This window comes from Canis lupus, chromosome 35, assembly GCF_048164855.1.
Source record: "Canis lupus baileyi chromosome 35, mCanLup2.hap1, whole genome shotgun sequence".
NCBI lineage: Eukaryota > Metazoa > Chordata > Mammalia > Carnivora > Canidae > Canis > Canis lupus.
The window spans coordinates 31,087,669-31,106,745 of NC_132872.1; the positions used below are offsets into that span (position 1 = coordinate 31,087,669).

The 19,077-nt window shown below is 36.7% G+C and overlaps 1 long non-coding RNA gene across 1 annotated transcript; it reads left to right on the top strand.

Moving 5' to 3' along the window:
* The first annotated feature begins 10,071 nt into the window (after positions 1-10,071).
* On the top strand, positions 10,072-14,281 carry LOC140624819 (uncharacterized). Its single transcript, XR_012024258.1, has 3 exons — positions 10,072-11,579; positions 11,838-11,974; positions 14,040-14,281. It is a non-coding gene; the product is annotated as an uncharacterized lncRNA (long non-coding RNA).
* Positions 14,282-19,077: the final 4,796 nt, after the last annotated feature.

Consider the following 19,077-nt stretch of genomic DNA (forward strand, 5'->3'; position numbering starts at 1 on the left):
GAAGCAGGCTCCATGCAGGGAGCCGGGTGGGGGACTCGATCCCGGGACTCCGGGGTCACGACCTGGGTTGGAGGCAGATGCTCAACTGCTGAACCACCCAGGTGCCCCTAACTTACTTTAAATTTTACATGAAAGATATCATTTTGGACATTTTCTTCTGTAGCTTATTTTTCATTCAATATTATATTTGGAGGATATTAACACAAATAGCTCCAGTTCATTAACTTTTACTGCTAAATAGTTTATAAAATGGCATAAATAAAATATTGTTTCTATTAACATCCGGGTACATATCTCCTATGCACACGTATAACAGTTTATCTGAGGTTTATTATGGGGATTTGAATTTATGAGTCTATGATTATGAAACTCTCATTTAAGATATTTTCTGTTAAATTCTCTCCACTACAGTTGTTTCGGTTAACTTTTTCCCCCACCTCTCTTCAACAAAACAGTTTTCATTTTTCCATGGCACAGCTAATATGTGATTTTATAAGACTTTTTAATAGTTTCCAGGGTTTCTGTCATTAGATTCCTCTGTAAGCACACAAACGTGTGCATGTTTGTGTGTCTGTACATGCACGTGGTGTTAATCAGCCATTGACATGTTTCCTCTTCTTTAAATTCCCAGTTCATATATTTTTTGGGCGGTTGTGGTTTTGGGTTAATTACCTTTTTCTTACCAATATGTTCAGTAATTTATTTGTACTAGATACTAAATTTTGAGTTATATGACTAACCATATCTCCTCCAAGGTTTTACATGTCATTTCTCTATTTGAACATATCTTTTTAAAGCTGGAAAGTTGTAATTTTAGTGTATTCAAATTTATCTTAATTTTCCATTTCATCCATGTACTTTGGATTTAAGAAATCGTTTCCTACACTGAGTACGAAAATATCCTTCAATATGTTCTTGTAAAAGTTTTAAAGTTGTGCTTTTCACATTTAGATCTATATTCTACTTAGATTTCTGTATATAGAGGGAGCTATAAATTTAATTTCATTTTTCTTTAACTTAGATGTCCATATTGCTTATGGAGGCACAAAAGATGACTTTTTCAAAATATTTTATCTAGCGTGTTTAGCGCTTGCAGTGATGACATTAGTCCAGGTACCCAGTAGACCTTAGAACCAGAAATGACGGCTAGCTCAAATTATTTCTCAAATCCTAAAACAGGGCATGCCAGGTGGCTCAGCAGTTTAGTGCTGCCTTCAGCCCAGGGCGTGATCCTGGAGATCCAGGATCAAGTCCCACGTCAGGCTCCCTGCATGGAGCCTGTGTCTCTGCCTCTCTTTTTCTCTGTGTTTCTCATAAATAAATAAATAAATTTTTTTAAAAAAAAATCCTAAAACAGTCATATTCTGTTATACTTTCAACTACCTGCTCTATGTAAACTATGTTTCTTTTTCTAGTGTCAAAAAAAGCTCTTAAAAACAATTGCCAACAGGGGCACCTGGGGGGCTCTGTTGGTTGAGCTTGAGGGTCTGCCTTTGTCTAGGTCATGATCGCAGGTCATGCGGTCGAGCCCGCATCAGGCTCTCTGCTCCTGGGGAGCCTGCTTCTCCTTCTCCTCCCTATGTTTTCTCTCTCTCTCTCTCTCTCTCTCTCAGACAAACAAATAAAATCTTAAAAAAGGAAAAACAATTCCCAATATTGTGTGACTTTCTGTCACAATTATTAGATCCGTACATATCCATTTAGTCTATCCCTCCATGAGGGTCATAGTTCTGGGTCAGACACTCGGTTAATTAGAACTTATAAAATTAGGGAGGTTTGGCACCAAGGTAATACCTGAGTTGGCTTCTGAAACGTGCATGTGAATCAGTGGACTCGGTGAAGGACCATCCCGGATAGAAGGAATGACAGCAGAAGAAGCACAGAGGGACCCAGCTACTGTGGTGCCCAGTGAACAAGGACGGGGCAGAAAGGAAGGCCGGGCCAGAGCCTCCTTGTTGAGGAATCTGGGCCTTACGGTACCAAAAGTGCAGAGAGCGAGATGAGACTCTCTTTAGGAAGAGACTTACACTTGGACGTCTGTGTATTAAAAAGAAGACTCTGGGGTGTGTGGGGGGGGGAGGGGCGGCACGCTGTGTTGGGAGTGAGAGGCTGGAGTTGGAGGCAGGAAAAGCAATCGTTTTAATGTATACCAATTCCAGGTGAGGGTGTCCACGACGATACTAAGGTGGTGCCACACTTCAGGACGCTTGGGAGGAAACACCTGTACGTTGTAGAAATTGGACGGAATGAGTGAAGAAGAAAGAATACTTAAGGGAACCACCTTGGTTCTCTTTCCAATGGTTGGCTAATGGTTGATAGTTGTTGACAGAGTGGCAAACACCAGGCCTGGGAGGTTGCGTGTGAAGCGAGATCTGAGAAGTCAGTCCAGTAGTTAGTTAGCGCTGCCTGTTAGTTTTTGGTCTCTAAGAATGGCTAGTGTTCACCTCAGAGAATAGGAGGCTAAAATACATGTAAACGATGTGGCTCATGGGCACGGAGTAATACCGCCCAAAGGTTCTTGGATCCCTCTTCTCCTTTGCTACCAAAGATCAGGAAAGTGAAAAGAGACTTTCATCACAAGCAATATTACGCTCCGATATAGCGCTGTTGAATTATTTTTACTTATAAAGTTAGGGCATCACATAAAATCTGTATAGAAAGATATTTTTAAAAATGTATTCTTTAAAAAAATTTTTTAAAGATGTACTTACTCACTCATGAGAGAGAGAGGGAGAACAGATACACAGGCAGAAGAAGAAGAGGGTTCCATGCAGGGAGCCCCATGCGGGACTCCATCCCAGGACCCAGGATAATGCCCTGAGCCAAAGGCAGATGCTCAATTGCTCAATCACTGGGCCACCCAGGCGTTCCGATATTTAATAAACTTAAATCTGAAGGAAATCACAAAATCACATGTGAATGATTTGATTTGAGTGATATTTAATTTTCCAGTGTATTTTACTCATCTTTCCAAATGCTCTGTTGTAAATATATACAAATTTTATATTCAGCTAAAAGTCAATAAATTGCTCTTGAAAAAATGAATGTCAAAAAATAAAAATAAAAAAATAAAATAAATAAAAGTAAATGAATGTCCCAAGGGGCCTGGTCCCCCTAAATTTTCATTCCAGGCCTTTGTGTTTGAATTGAAAATAATTTTAGCTGTCATACCTGTCTGACTTTTCTGGAAAGACACACTTATTCTCCTTTAGGTTACAAGCAGTAACTGGCTCGGTGTGTGCCGACCTGGGCTTTCCCCAGCTGCACGGACGAGAGGGCGCGGGCCATGCCCCACCTGAACACCCGGGGAGCTTCCTCTCGGGGCTGCGACTCCAGGCCCTCGGGAGGCCCCGCTGGATTCCAGAGATCAGTGTTCCTTTCTTTCCAGGAATTTCTTTGAGTGGAATCACCTCCTATGGTCTCTTTTGTGTTTGGTTCCTTCCATGCAACAAATACGTATGAGACTCTGCAGTGCTATCAGGAGTAGCAGCATCTGGTTTTTTTTGAAGCTTTATTTACTTATACGAATATACTACAATGTGTTTATTTACTTGATGAGCATTTGCACTGTTTTGAGTCTGGGACTAAACTCTACTTATGTCTTTTTGAACATGTGTGTATAAATGTGGGTACAAATATACATACATGCCTACGTATATTAAAATATGTTTAATGAATAGAATATCAATGATGTTTTTAATGGCAAAATATCTATAGCTGGCTACTTTACATTTTCATTTCATAGGAAATGATAGATTACTTTTTGTCTCAGGGATATCAAAGAATAGTCTTCTGAGAGCAGGAGAGAGTCACTTAGCTCTCTCTGTAGTATTTCTTCCAAATAAGGATTTTATTTCAGAAAAGGAACTTTTTAAAAGAAAAGCCTCAAATATTTTACTTTAATCATTTGAAAATTGTATTAACGACTATAGAGCTCAAAACACTAGAGGCTCGCAATAACACCAGAGTCGCATTACTACTACCGTGGCCGCAAGCACCCAACATTTGAAAGTATTGCTCTTAGGTTTTGAGTCATTTGACAAAAAAAAATTTGAGTCATTGACCAACGGTGGTCAAGAAGTTTGGCCACAACTTAGCAGTGGACCTGAAGAGGCTGCTGGCAGCAAGAGCGGCAGCTCCAAGAAAAAGAAAAAGCTCCAGGAGCTATCCCAGGAAGATTAGAATGGACATTTTACCAGGTGGGGCAAACCCACATGATTCCAAACCCACCCTTATATCCCAATAAAAACAAATTCACAGGAAAAAAAAAAAAAAAAAAGAAGAAGTTTGGCCACATACTCTGCCCCAGGGCATTCCCAGAATCCCAACCTCGCTGCTGCCAGTACCTCTGCCCCTCCGCTGCCACCGCCACCAGTCCTTCCACGATCTCCCCCGAGGACTTTCCACCATCTGTGTTAAAGAACATCCTCTTTTTCCCAACCCGAAGTTCAAAAGTAGTTTCCTCACAGATTAACAATAAAATCATAAACTACAAAATAGAAACAAATCTTTCACCTCACTTTCACACAAATGAATTATCTTTCACATATCTTTGCTTATGCTTTGGTATTTCCTATGTATTTTGTTGCAATGACAATTTTTAAAAGAAAGGTTTTTTTTTAATTCTCAAACTGATCATTGTAATTGTAATAACAACATCCAAAAGCTAATTCTAGCATATGTTGAATCATTTTATGAGGATTACAAACCAAAAATAGATGGTTGTCATTGCTGTTGTTATTATTATTAATATCGTTATTCACAGTTTTCTGATGGAGAAACAAAGGCAAGAGCAGTTCACTTGGCCAAGGTCTTAACTAGTCAGTGGTAGATTTGGGTTTATCAACCTATAACGATTATAATATCATATTTTCTGCTCTTATGGTGAATTTAATTCTGAGTGGCATTTAAAAGTATATAGTGAACACAGAGTTTCATCACAAAGGCGAATTTTATGGGTATAACCCAGACATTACAAATAGGGGTGTTTCCTTCAGTCACTGCAGGTGCAATATAAGAGTGAATCAATTTCTCTTAAGTTTTATCTCATTCCTAAGATATTACTAAATTGACAATTATAATAATGTATATGGAATCATGATTATCTTTTCCTACTGAATTTGACTGAAATGGCCAATTATTTCTCACTAATCAGCTTAATATTAATTGTACTGACAGAGCTTTTCCCGTCCTTGAATCTTAATGTACATTTTAATGTATTTTTTAAAGATAATAGGTTTTCCAAGAAAGTCTATGATTCATGCACTTTTCTAAAAGGCAGAATGAAACACCAGAACATTGCCCTGAAGTGTCCAGATAAACAGAGTCAGCATGTCCTCCAATGTTGGCAACTTTTTCAGAACACCGGAAGCCAAACATTCATACACATACACACACATACTGAAATCGAGAGGATATTAGCAGATGTCACTCATTTTACTATTTATCCAAAGGCCTATATTGATATAATGCCACGTTAACATCCTTCCTCTGATTTATTTACATTCTTAACTTATCGTCAGTCTGAGTCCCAAATAATGCAGCTGCGTCTCCTACGAAGATTTACACACTCGTTCCAACATCCACACCAATGGACCAATGGTCAGCAAGATCATAATGTTGCTTTATCTTTCCACTGCTCGGGGATAATAAGAAATATTCTGAGACTATAAACATTGTGCAAATGCAGGTTTTATAATGTTATGACATAATGCCTAGCAACCATCTGTCATTTGGTTCTTGCTTACACTTCGTTTTTTTCCAATGTGAGTTGGGCAGCCATGGTCGAAGGGAGGGACCCCTCTCCCTGAACTCCAGGAAAAAAAATCATGATGAGTTTCTGAATGAGTAGTGTTGCTCCCATCCCCCTTTGTCAATGATGTTTTTTGGGTTAGTGAACACCGTTCTGCCTCGTGAGGCATAAGGAGAAGTTTCTCGGTGACTTCTGGAATAGATTCTCTTTCCTGATAAAAGGCAAAAAAATGCCCAAGGAGAAATAAATCTTTCTTCATGCTTTTAGAGATAGTTATTTGAGGATATGTGGTTTGGATCTGCATCAGACATTTTGCGACCATGAAGGGCAGCCAAGAGATTTACAATGAAGCCAACCAGAACCTTCATATTGCCCAGCTGCCAATTTTAACCAGCCCTCGACTACTCCTGGTACAAGATAGTAACACTATAATTTTATTCAGTAAATCTGTTACTTGAAGTTGGAAGCACCCAAACTGTTAAAATAGCACTTCCCACTAATGTTTTATCGTTATAAACTCATGAGTTTCCTATATTATGAGAGATAAAAATATGAATTTTCAGTGATTTCAAGGCAATGCACCTTTGTTTCTAGTTACTCATTGTGAACTGAGGCAAATCAGAGGAGAAAAACTCAGAATAGGTAGTTTTCCTTTGGCTGTATGTAGCAAGCAGGTTAGTGCTAGTGCTTGTTAGAGGAGAAATGGGTTTAACTCCAAAAACAAATCGGGATCCAAATCTGGATTTTGAAATACCATTCTCCTGTAAAAGCTACCAAGGTTCCTCGGAGAGATAGCTTAATTCTAGAGTGGAGTCAGGGAAAACACATGATGGGCCAAGGGCATTTGGCAGTGCTAGAAAACAACATAAGTGCTCAAAAATCAAAAGGACAAGGTTATCTCAAAGACACTCTAGATTCGACCTGAAATAGCCTCCAGTGGCCAAAGTGTCAACAATTTGAGCAACAGAATAAATGGTGCAGTGTTGGATTGCAGTATGCAGGAATCCATGCTGATATGTCTAAATGATTGAATGAATAAAAAAAAATTAATGAGAGGGAAAGGAATTCCAAATAATGAAGAGATCTATTTAAGATATTTTTCCTTCTAGAAATGGAATGTAAACTCCACTTATCTGGGTATGGGTGAGGCTTTGTGATTTGTGTCCAAAGAACAAATCATGGAAAGAGCAGAATAGTAACTTCACAGAAGAGAAAGCTGACAAGCACTACCTTCACTCAGTGACCAGGTTGACATCGTCAGTGCTCGGTCATGTTGATACCAAGAGCCACCTGACATGATGTGGTTAACAGGAACTCTTCTCCATCCTCAAGTGCATCACCCCATCGTGAGAAAGCTTTAGCCCCAGCCCAACTGAGGAATATGCTCTGCAATCAACCTTAAGACTAAAATCAAGAAAGGACATAAATTGTCACGGACTCAAAGAGATAGACATGAAAAATATCCTGCTTTAGATCCTGGAGTCTAAAAAGTAGAATAACTGGTGAACTCCAAATAAAAGCCAGAGTTCAGCCAATAGTAACATCCCAAGGCTTTCGCAGTTTTGACAAATATATGTAATAGTATAATGAGATGAAAACATTAAGGGAAACTAAAAACTGGGAAAGAAGCATATAAAGATTGTGTTTTAACTTTGTAACTTCTCTGTGAATTTGAAATTACTCCAAAATATTTTTTTATTAAAAGAAAAGCAAAAGCAGACCATGACCTGTAACTGAAGGGGATCCTGACAGATTTTGGTTTAAAATAATCAGAATATGATATTCTAATACTGCTGAGGGAGAGTGGATCCAGAGATCAAAATATCTACTGCTTTTCCACAGCAGATGACCCAAATAACTCAATTCTTCAATAGTGAAGACTGTGACCACAAAACCAGACCACCTATCCCCTTATCTGTGAGTCTGATGTAATCTTCATTGATTTTGAATGATTCAGTATATATATGTTAGGCTAACATATATACTGAATGATGTATCCAAGGAAAATGGTTGCAAAGGCATTGTCAAAAATGAAGATATTTGTAAAATGGAGAAAACTTCTTTTCTCTAATGTACTTTAATAGCATTTTTTTTTGTCATTTGCGCATTCTAGACATAGAAGGCACATAACTATTTCTGTGACTTAAGTCGGTTGCTATGGTTACTCTGCAGCTGTGATGCAACAAAGGAGATTATTGAGACTTTTTATGAAGAGGCAAATAGAGCTTAGAAAGTGTCATTAATAATTTCAGGGGGGAGGAGATGAATGTATTTATATTGGAAATTCAAAAACATATATGAGGGGGCAAAACTGTGCCCTTGAGAAACAGAATTTCCTTTCTGAAATGAACACTTTCAGAATCATTATGGTAATCATCCTTTTGCATGCAGTGGGGGAATATATTTGCATAGGATGCCACTTATTAATGTACATACAAAAAGAATGGGGCAGAAGCAGCAGATGTACTATGTGTGACGGACATAAAGGGATTACCCAGACATGGCCTCCAAGGTTGACGGACGTCCCAAGCCCTCTGCATATCTGCCAGTGTGCATTCAGGCGCTTCCCACCAGGACCAACCGATGTGTTATGCCACCATTCTTGCTCCTCCTGGGGCTCTTAGGTAAACTGCCTTAGGAAAAGCAGGTAACAACATTTGAATGATGAGTTTTACCAAGCCTTCCCTTTTGCCCTCTTCGAGCTTCAGCCAAGAGCCTCGGACATGTGATACACTGGTATAGTAATTGCAATAAGCTCCTGCACACTAGATGCCAGAGGTCAGGACCTTAGTATGCAAAATCCATTCTTCCTGCTTAAATGGGAACTTGACTCTGTTTGTCTTTAAGTTCCTTGAGAGGGCTGATGTCATAACTGGATATAAAGAAAAATAGTGCCAATGCAGCTATTTATTTAATTAGTAGCAAGGGTAAAATCCTTCTAGTACAACTTGATCAGAGGTCACTTTGGGGTCCCTCTCCTAGAACAAGCAAATTTTAGGGAATGGCTTAATACTGATCTCCAGACTTGAATTTCCCACTAATAAGGATAATATAATGTAGTGCAAGACTCTGTATTTGTTCAGGTCCTTCAACCCCTGAGGAACTAATATGCAACAGATGACGTCTGATGAAGAGAAGGATCCATCATGTCCAGAACGAAACGTAGAAATGGGCCATTACCATCCAGAGGACCCAAAGTAGAAGCTGCTTTCTACTTGGAATTATTATTATTGATTATTGATTAATTTACATTTGACTGTCAAACATAGAGGCATCATGTGTGACTAATTTTTAATCTTAACCTTGGAGGAAAATATTCTATGCAAAATAAATAAATAAATGAACAAACAAACAAACAAATAAAATGAAGAGCACAGGAAAAGAAGCCAAACATTTGGAAGCTCTAGCTTTCAAAAATAAGTTTTTTAAAAATCACAAATTATATTTTCTGAAATGACCCTGAAATCTGACTGTATATTATTTTCTACAGTTTTCTTTTGGAGTTAGTACAGGTCACCCTTTATTTTCAGTTTCCTTTGTGCCCCTATAGGTAGACTGAAAACTCTAGCAGTCAGAATCAGGCTTTATACAGTCTTGTTTCCCCCACGCTGAGCAAATTATCAGGTGTTTAGAGAGCACTTGAGTTTATGGCTTATAAAATGGAGCTAGGTTGAGCTCATATAAATTGTTTCAGCGGCTATGTAATGGTCAGTAATTTGGGGAGCTGTCTTTTTCTTGATTCAGAATCTTCCAAGGATGTGTTGCTACACCTGATATATGCTAGCCTTTGGTACTTTTTCATGTCCTTTCTCAAATGTTATTTGAAGATCTGCCTTCATATCCCAGAAAGTTTGGCCTCTGACTTATTTCCCTGAGTAAACATCATAATGAGGACTTCCTTTTTTAAATTTAAACCCTATCCTACAGAATTTTAATCCAGTTAGTCCTTCCCTTGTAGTGTGTAATCAAGACTCAGGATTTAGTCTGTCTTTTTTGAAGAGTCTTCACTATAAAAGTTAGTAGCTTTGTAGTCCTCCCTCCAAGCTCTACTGTCAGGACAATAAATGAAAAAAAAATATTTGGTTATTGCTCAATTAATTGGAATTTCTTCCTGGGCTTTGATTGATTTAAGTTAATGATTAATATTAAGCCACTTGGCTTTAAGCAATTCAAAGTATGCCAAAGCTAGAAATTGGGTAAAAGAATCTAAATTTTAAGTTTTGGAGGAGGAATTGAATTGTGCAAATATCCAGTTAAGGGGGAAAATATCATCATAGTGCTGGAAAAGTATTTAAAATAAAATTTATTATACAACTTACACCAAGATAGTTTTGTGTACCTATTACTTCCATATGCAAGACTTTTCCTTCACAACTAATCAGTCTTTTTTAGGACTTTTCAACTCTGCACTATCACTGTGAAAACCTCATTTGCAATGGGTAGAGCTTGAAAGTTCTTGTGTGGCATTGACTCAATGGACTTGAGATGTATGGTGTTATGGATTGGTGACTTGACATCCTGAGTTCACTTACAAATTCTGATTTCCTTTTGCTGTCATAAATATGATGCATTGATGTCAGCATTCAGTAGCACAACAGATCATTCCTTGTGGAGTGGCCATTTCTGGGCCATGAACAATTCTTGGTCATGTTTGTGGTTCAGTTAAAATGCCCTCTAAATGCCACATATCTTCTCCAGTTTGATCATGAAGAGATGAAGAGAAAAAAAATGAATCAAAAGTATCGACTGTATATTAATGTCACAAAGGAAATCTGAGAACTCTCTTTTAGATCTTCCACAAGGGAAGAGTCTTTTATTTACTGACCTCTTATTACTTAAATAGGGAATTGATTTGTTTAATTAATATTTTATAATTTCTCATGGCAAACAGGTACTAATAAAACTACCATGAGCATGGTTCATTACTTACTTGAGATTTATTTAGAGAAAGCATTGTCTAGCGAGGCACACCTACATAAAAAGTTTGATGTAAGAAGAAATAATGAAAAAAACAAAATTTCATTGAAAATATGTGGACTCTTGTTGTAGAACAAACATTTTCATTAACTTTACTTCCCATAGTTAACAAACCCTATGCGGAACTTGAAGAAGAAATAGGTCAGAAAAAGAAGGAAACGATACGTGAGCCTTGTCCCTTCAACTCATTTGTTAAGAGAAAAATCTCTTTGAACATAAAAATGTACCGAATAATCCATTCAAAATGTTTAATAAGAACATATTCTTAAATTTATAACAGGAAATAAAATTGCTTGAGGAAGTCAAAGAATTCTAGACTGTGCCCCTTCACACCAACAGAAGAAGCATCGTCAGCAGCCTGATGTTTAAAAACTAAATACTTGAGCTGGAGCCAGGGGCTATGCTCACCAAATAACCAATAAAAGACAGTTGTAACTGCTGGGAAAATAAATTGCTTAGGGAAGCATGTGACAAAGGCAATTAAAAACACTTCTATTCCAACCATCAAAAATCTTGGCCCAGAAAAATGTGGAAACTGACTTCCTTGACTTTTAGAGAATGCAGTGGAAGGAGATTCTGCTAGAAAAGATTGCATCTTCCCCTGACATGGGCATTAAGAACCTTTCTCTTTTTCCTAGAGACGTATGTATGTGATGCTCTCTTGTGCTCTAAAGCTTGACTCAAATGTAGTTGCTAGCGAGGCGGATCTTTGCCTCTTGAGGCGCTCATGGACTCTGGCCTCTTCTAATTGCCCGGTGAAGTGCAGCATCAAGATCCTTGGGCATCAGCTAATGGCTCCTAAGTGCTGGAAGCAGGAGAGCTCGCACAGAATAAGCAGCAATCAGATATGGTGAGCAGATGGCTGCCCCGCATTGTGCGGGCCACTCCCAGAGACATCCTTCATCTAGTTTGTGCCAAAAGCCACGATGGCTCTATTAACACAGTGGCTTTTGTTTTGTTTTGTTTTTTTTATTAGTTAAAAGGCTTTTGATATTTAACTGGAATTTTTGAGAGCTTGTAGTGGCACATTTGGTCCTGTTAGCAATCAGTCTTCTCAGTATAAGATCCTTGATACCGAGTGCATCTCAATGTCCTGTTGCCTTTTCAGCCACTCACGTTGAGATTCAGCTGATGATTGGGTATAAGTGAGTGCCTGCAGTCAAGGAGAGCCTCACTCAACGAAACTACTGCTGTTGTGAAAGTATTAGGATTTGCGCTTTCCTATGACGTCAAAAGGCCACCAAGGTATGCTGTAGAAGGGGCGGGAGAGTGTATTTTTTCCCCCTTGTTTTAGTTTTACTATGGTATGCTTTTTCAATTGCAGTGCTGTGTATTTACACCGTAAGGCTTTACTTTCTCTCTACTTCTTTCCATGGCAATTTACATATAAATCGTGGTTTAAGGTGATCTGCTGGTAGCCCAATAGCGGAAGCAAAGTGCACTGGTGGATATTTTTGACTGAGGAGTGGAGGAAGCCCAGCCTTGGAGTAAAAGCTTAAACTAAGCTCTGTTGTAGTCTGATGGGTTATCATGAGGAGTGAGGACAGGAACTCCTATAAGATTAGCCTGGGGTAAGTCAGACCTTGGGCCTAGGATTTATCTTTATAAAAATATATTTGATATTTCTGCTAAAAGCCTTTTGAGTCATTAGATTCACAGTGCCATTTGTTTTGCTTTTACTATAATTCATAAGAAGAATCATCTGGAGATGTGACTGACTCCTCACAAGACTCCAAGAAAAACAGAGGCCTCATGAACTGAATATGTTCTTTTGCTGCTAGACTTTCCAGGGTCCTACCAGTTTCAGGAAGTAGATTGTTAAAAAGTAATATGTGTGGTATGATCAGTAGGCATTCTTTTGCATTTCTCTTTTCTCAGCGAGGAAGAAACTCAATAATTTACAGAACAAAGAGAAACGGTGCATCTTGGGGAGATGCGTATTTATTCAGCCTTCCCCTTATGAGTCCTAGAGTTTGAACATAAATCTTTTAAAACACAAACCTATTCTTCCCAAGTAGACATTTGCATAACACCTTTCTTTTAACCTCCCAAGCCCAGTCTTCGAACAGGTCATCAGTTTGCTAATTGCTCGCCAAGACCTAGGTTTTAGTTATCTGATCCATCAACAGGCCTCTTCACACTTTATTTATCTTGTCAGTAAGTGACATTCTTGGTAATGAAAACAACAAATCTATTGATAGCCTCCCTCAATGGAGTAGAAGGCATCCTACATTAGCTCTGTCCTGGAAACCAGTCTATTCTATTACAATTGACCTTCTCTTGCTGATTACTACACAAATCATAGTCCTTTACCCACCTCCCCATCTATTAGAGTATTTCTCCTGCAGCCTTTCAATTGCCTGACTGCAGTTGGTAATTGGATTCATGTTTGAAGCACAGCACTATAAGGAAAAGCCTGGAATAATTCAAATGGAACACCCTGGCCTAAGGCTGAGACCATATGTTATGCTCAGATTTGTATCAGTGAAGCTTATTGCTTTAGCAACAAGGAAACCCATTCAAATGTCATAAAATTGTTTTATTTTAGAAGTTAATTTATCTAGAGCTGTCAATATAATGTCCACAAAATTGTAATCCTAGAGGGATGGGGAGATTACTTGATTTGTCCTGTCTCTCCTCCCAAATCTCATATTCTGTGAAAGTAGTTTTGAATTCTGTAATATAAAGATTAGAGACCAGCGAAAAGCCAATGAGTTGGCAGCTGTCCTTTCTTCAGCGCTTAATATATGCCTACGAGCATTCCAAGTTTGTATTGATCTCAAACTGATGAGTTATTTCTAGTCTATTATTAAAAGAGACAAATACTTCCTTAATAAATTTACACTTCCTGACAGAAAAGGACATGTATATTTAGAAACATATATAAAAGTGATTAAAAATAATAATAATAATAATAATAATAATAATAATAAAAGTGATTAAACACTTCCTTAAACTAGCATGTCCTTGATAGGCTGGTAGCGTCTTGCCAGACCTCATGGCTTGCCCCCTGCCTTATGTTCCTTATTGTGGATCTTAAAAAAGATTTTATAAATTTTGAAATGCTTGACAGAGTTTTATCTCCAGAGACAGAAAATTGCCTCTTTGGAGAAAAACCAGTTTCTTCAAATCACAAAATTATCATTTCATGTAATTGGGTTCTGTTATTAGCATTAGCCCTAGTGGTTTACATAAGTTCATATGAATTGCTCCAACAATACTTGACATAGTAGCAGATTATCCAAATACCCACCTTGCAACATCTTAGGGTGAAACTCATATGAAATATCTTATGTGTCTCATTTTGCAGGTAAATTCTACTATGCAAGCAGGAGCTTGAAAAAATTCAACAAAAAAGTTACAGAATCCTACCTCTTCTGACACAATTATAAAACACTTGTGTCTCACCATAAATACAGCCCATGGCAACAATTATCACTTACCGTGCAGATGGAGACAGTAAATGTGTCCATTCTTATTTATATATGACTTTGAAATGATTTTTATATTTTTATTTGAATATGGATATGACTGATTCATAATAAATCAAAACATTTCAAACAAATAATGACTCAAGTGTGTACCACTTCACAAAACTTCTAGTACATATGTCTAGGTGCCAGAAATATCTATAATTCCATAACAATGCTCAAGGGTTCAGCTACTACCTGCTGTCCACTTCATTCTGGGCACTGGGAAGCATCAGTTTCAAAGTAGAAAAGAGTTCACTTTTATTTTTCTAAGTCAATTTTTTTTCTGGCTTATAAGAATGACTTTTCATTCATAGCCTTTGAATGTCAGAGCTTAAACGTCTTCTGTTTCTAGGTTTGATACTCAATAAAACAAATATAAATTAATGAAAGTCTAAATTAACTAGACTTGATTATCTCAAAAGGGACATTTGAAGTAAAAACTGTCAGATAATTATAATACTAACCATTGCCCTCAGAAAACAGAGAAGCTACATGTTGCAATATATTTTCTAAAATGTTTACCAACGGTGCCTGGATGGTTCAATCGGTTAAGCGTCTGCCTTCCGCTCAGGTCCTGATCCCGGAGTCCTGGGATGGATCCCAGGTCAGCAGGGAGCCTGCTCCTCCCTCTGCTCATGCTCACGCACACTTTCTCTCTCTCTCTCTCACAGTTTCTCTTTCTCAAAGAAACAAACAAAATCTAAAAAAAAAGTGATTATCAAGAAGAAGATGACTTTAAAAAAGAGATAAGAGATAAAAAAAAGAGAGGATGGGTATATTTACGACTTTGAAATTAATAGAATATTTTCTAGTTAATTTTTTTCCTGATATCAAAATATTGGGACAAATGATTTGTATCAATAAAGCTTTGTCATCACTGAGATTTGATAGATGATGATAGATCATTTTTCTTTCAAAATAACTGATGTAACACAATCAAGATGCAAAGCTACCTTGTCCTGGCCCCAAGAAGAGCTATATGCTTTTCAGTTTCATGTATAACATTACGATGAGATAATCAGATCATCAGAAAATAATTACTTTCCAAGTCCATTCCACAGCCAACATCCCCACTTGCTACTCTATTATGATGTTGGGTATTACAAATTTGCATTGAATATAAAAAGCTCAATTCCTTATAAATATATTCAGTTAAATGGTACCTTAAATGTACATTTAATGAACACACTTATCCTTTCTTTTGTACTCCTAGGTATTTTAAACTCCTAAAATTCTATATTGAATTTCACATATCAGATCCAGACTTGATGTTTTGTAGAATCTAGTGGAAAAGTAAGGTCCTTTGCACTGATCTCTTTTAAAATTAAATGCGGTTCACTCAACAAAATGCAAAACCATATGTTTCTCAGGACTTTAAACTCACAAATGAAGTCAGAATAAATCTTTAAATTTCAAAAATACATGTTACCTGTGGCTGAATTTTTAACAAGTTAAAAGCAATTTAGGGGGAAAAAAACCCTAACTGAAATCTAAGTTTTCCTCAACACTAAAAGCTTTGACGAGTGTTTAAAGCTTTAGTGTCAAGTATCCAATAATTCTAAACTATTCCATATAATATTGCAGAAGTGTTAGATATTCAGTGTCAGTATTTTCTGCTAATATATACAGCTTAAAACCTTCTTGTAATTCTTTTGGGCATCATACTTTACAAATGGAACTAATTTCCTTTTCTAGAATCTTCTACTTATAAAGTTGGGATTATTGTTTTCACTTTCCCTTTTGTCTGCAAATTCTTTGATTCAGAAATTCATAAAAATTTAGAGTGCTTTTTAAGAGATGAAATTTTCAACTTTCAGTAATTAAAAATAATGAGAGAGAAAAAGTGAGATGTAACTTTAATGAAGTTGCCACAAGATTTAGACCCAGCTTGAGAATTTGGAGTTTTGATATCTTACCACTGATCAAATATACCTTCTCTGGACATGTTATCTGATATATTTCTGCTCTTCCAAATCCTCATCTGTGAAATGGCCTAAAGAGGGAGAGGTTTTATTTCACTGGAACATTGTAAGAATAAGATGTCTGTAACATAGGGACTTTTGTCTATTTAAGCTTAAATAGTGTGCAGTTATGCTTCCCGGCAAGCAGGAAAACAAAAACACTATTGTGAGACAGAGAGTAGTGGAAAAATAGGAAGTGGCATTCACATAATATACAAATTGATGGTTTCAAACTTCATTTGGTGACAGGACTAATTAAGTCATGCTTTGGAGATTTAATGAAGTGAGAACTACTGAGGAAAATACAGATTAAAATATTCCTTATTTAGAGGAAGTCAAGAATGCAAAGGTAAACTATGACTCGCTTTGCATAATAAGTGATTGCATTAAGAAAAATAAGGAAAGCAAAAAAAAAAAAAGAAAAGAAAAATAAGGAAAGCATAAAAGTAATCAAAGAATTGCCTACAAATACAAACTCAGTTTGAATTCTTCATTATAACTGACAGAATATACATAAATATGATCACTACAGCTCACAATTCTAAGTTTATACCACTGCTCTATTAGTGGCAGATTACTTAAATAGGAAGGACAATACTCAGGAGGTAATAAACCATGTCTGGAAAGCTAGTCCTAAAAGTGACAACCTATAAAATGATGATAGAAAAAAAAAAAATGAGGGTAGATGTTACACATGTATTGTGCTACTTGGCCACAGGTTAGTTCTTCCGTGTCAAATCTACCCTGAATTTGGTAAACATACATTATTTATTTATTCAACATACTAACTTACATAATATACTTGCTTTCACACAGCAAAATCATGTGTAATATATTTGTGACTTAAGAACAATGTCATAACAACAATCTTTCACAAGTATTCAATATTTACTGATGCTGTTAGTATTATAACACTTCAAGAAATGCCTTCTTATACAAAAACACTAATTCAAAGAGATACTTGCACCCCTTTGCTTACAGCAGCCAAATATGGAAGCAGTGCAAGTGTCCATCAATAGATGATGGATAAGGAAGATGGAATAATATTCAGCCACAAAAAAATAATGAAATCTTGCCATTTGCAATGACATGGTTGGATCTGTAGAGTACAATGAGAAGTGAAGTAAGTCAGGCAGAGAAAGACAAATACCATATTATTTCACTTATATGTAGAATTTAAGAAACAAAATAAATGAGCAAGTGAAAGAGACAAGCCAAGAAACAGAACTCTTAAATATTAAGACCAAACTGATGGTGACCAGAGGGGAGTTTGGTGGGGAGATGGGTGAAATAGGTGATGGGGATTAAGTAGAGCACTTGTGATGAGCACTGGGTGATGTGGAATTGTTAAATCACTATATTGTACACCTGAAACATTTAACACTGTATGTTAATGATACTGGAACAAAAATAAAATTTAAAAAAAGAAATGCCTTCTTATTCTGAGAAATGTGCCAGTTTATAAACTCTCAATAAAAGAGCATTTTGTAATGTATTAGTGTTTGAATTAAAAAGAATTACCCAATTTTCAAAACTCTGTAATATTTTGGGGTGAATTTTTTATCTTTATAAACCAGATATATAATTATATTAATTTTAATTGAATATTTGTAAATAAAATCTAATCAATCAAACCAAGGACAAATTTTAAAATGTATATAACTTCAAAAGAGACATATGCCAATTAGAAATGCAGGACAGAATCATCAACAGAATTCCAGAAACCTGGACATTATTTTTGGTTCATAATTAGTGATATTTTCAGATTATAATGCAGACATATTTTCATAGATATTTAAGCAAGCAATGTAAATAGTTTTAGAATAAAATCACAAAATCATAGTGATTTATAAATCTTTAGGATATTATCTAGATGAGTCCTATGTCCACTTCAGAGAAATACACACACACACACACACACACACACACACACACATTCCTGGGATGATTCCATAACCTTACTAAATAGGACAGGCCACTGTATATATTCCCCTGCAATAAGTAAATAAATGAATCAATATGACAAAGAGGTCAAGCAGAATTATTCAATTATCTGCTAGTTTGGTTGTATCTCTCCAAAGACCCACTTGAATAACTCATACTCCTTATCTTCTGGCAAAAACCCAAAACTGAAGGAAAAGCAAAGAGAGCTTTTTGAAGAAACAGGATAGATGAAGACCTACCCTTGCAGTTGGGAGGTTATCTAAAGACAGTATTTCTAACATTTGTGATGACACTAATGCTTATTAAAATATGTCTGTGGCTCTTCCATCTCATATGAGGGTATCTAGCCCTTAGTTTCATGTTCGGGGCATATAAAAGATGGTAGAAAATATATATTTTTTATTTCTGCAGAAATGCAAACTTTTATTGACTATGTTAATTTAGACACATGTAGACCCTCTGTACCCTGGATGGGCATGAGAATTTATGTTAAAGTTGAAACTGACAAAAAATTTTAAAGGCTATTTTTAATCATTAACTATGAAATTTTTAAGGAGATACTACAGTATCCAAGATCAAGTAGAGTGTTGAAGTTGTAAATAGGCTATCAATGTGTGTAACAAATAAATGAAGCCATGAGAATAATGTTTTTATATATACACCTATATGTATATCTAGGCATTGATACAGATCTCAATAGAGGAACTAAAGGAAAGAATTGACATTAAGTATGTACTTGACAAAGTCAGCTTGCCACTGGCATTGGCTTCTTCATGCTTTTAGGCACAAAGCTAGGATACAGTTCCTGCCTTTCCTTATAGTTAAATGTGGCCCAAGGAATGGCGGCTAAAGTACTGTTATTTTCCCATTCTGGTGACTGCAGTGAAAATGACTCCCAAGATATGTTGAGGGGTGATGGTGCCAGCAAGATGCCAAAATAGGTCATTCTTGACTTCACTGATCTTCACAA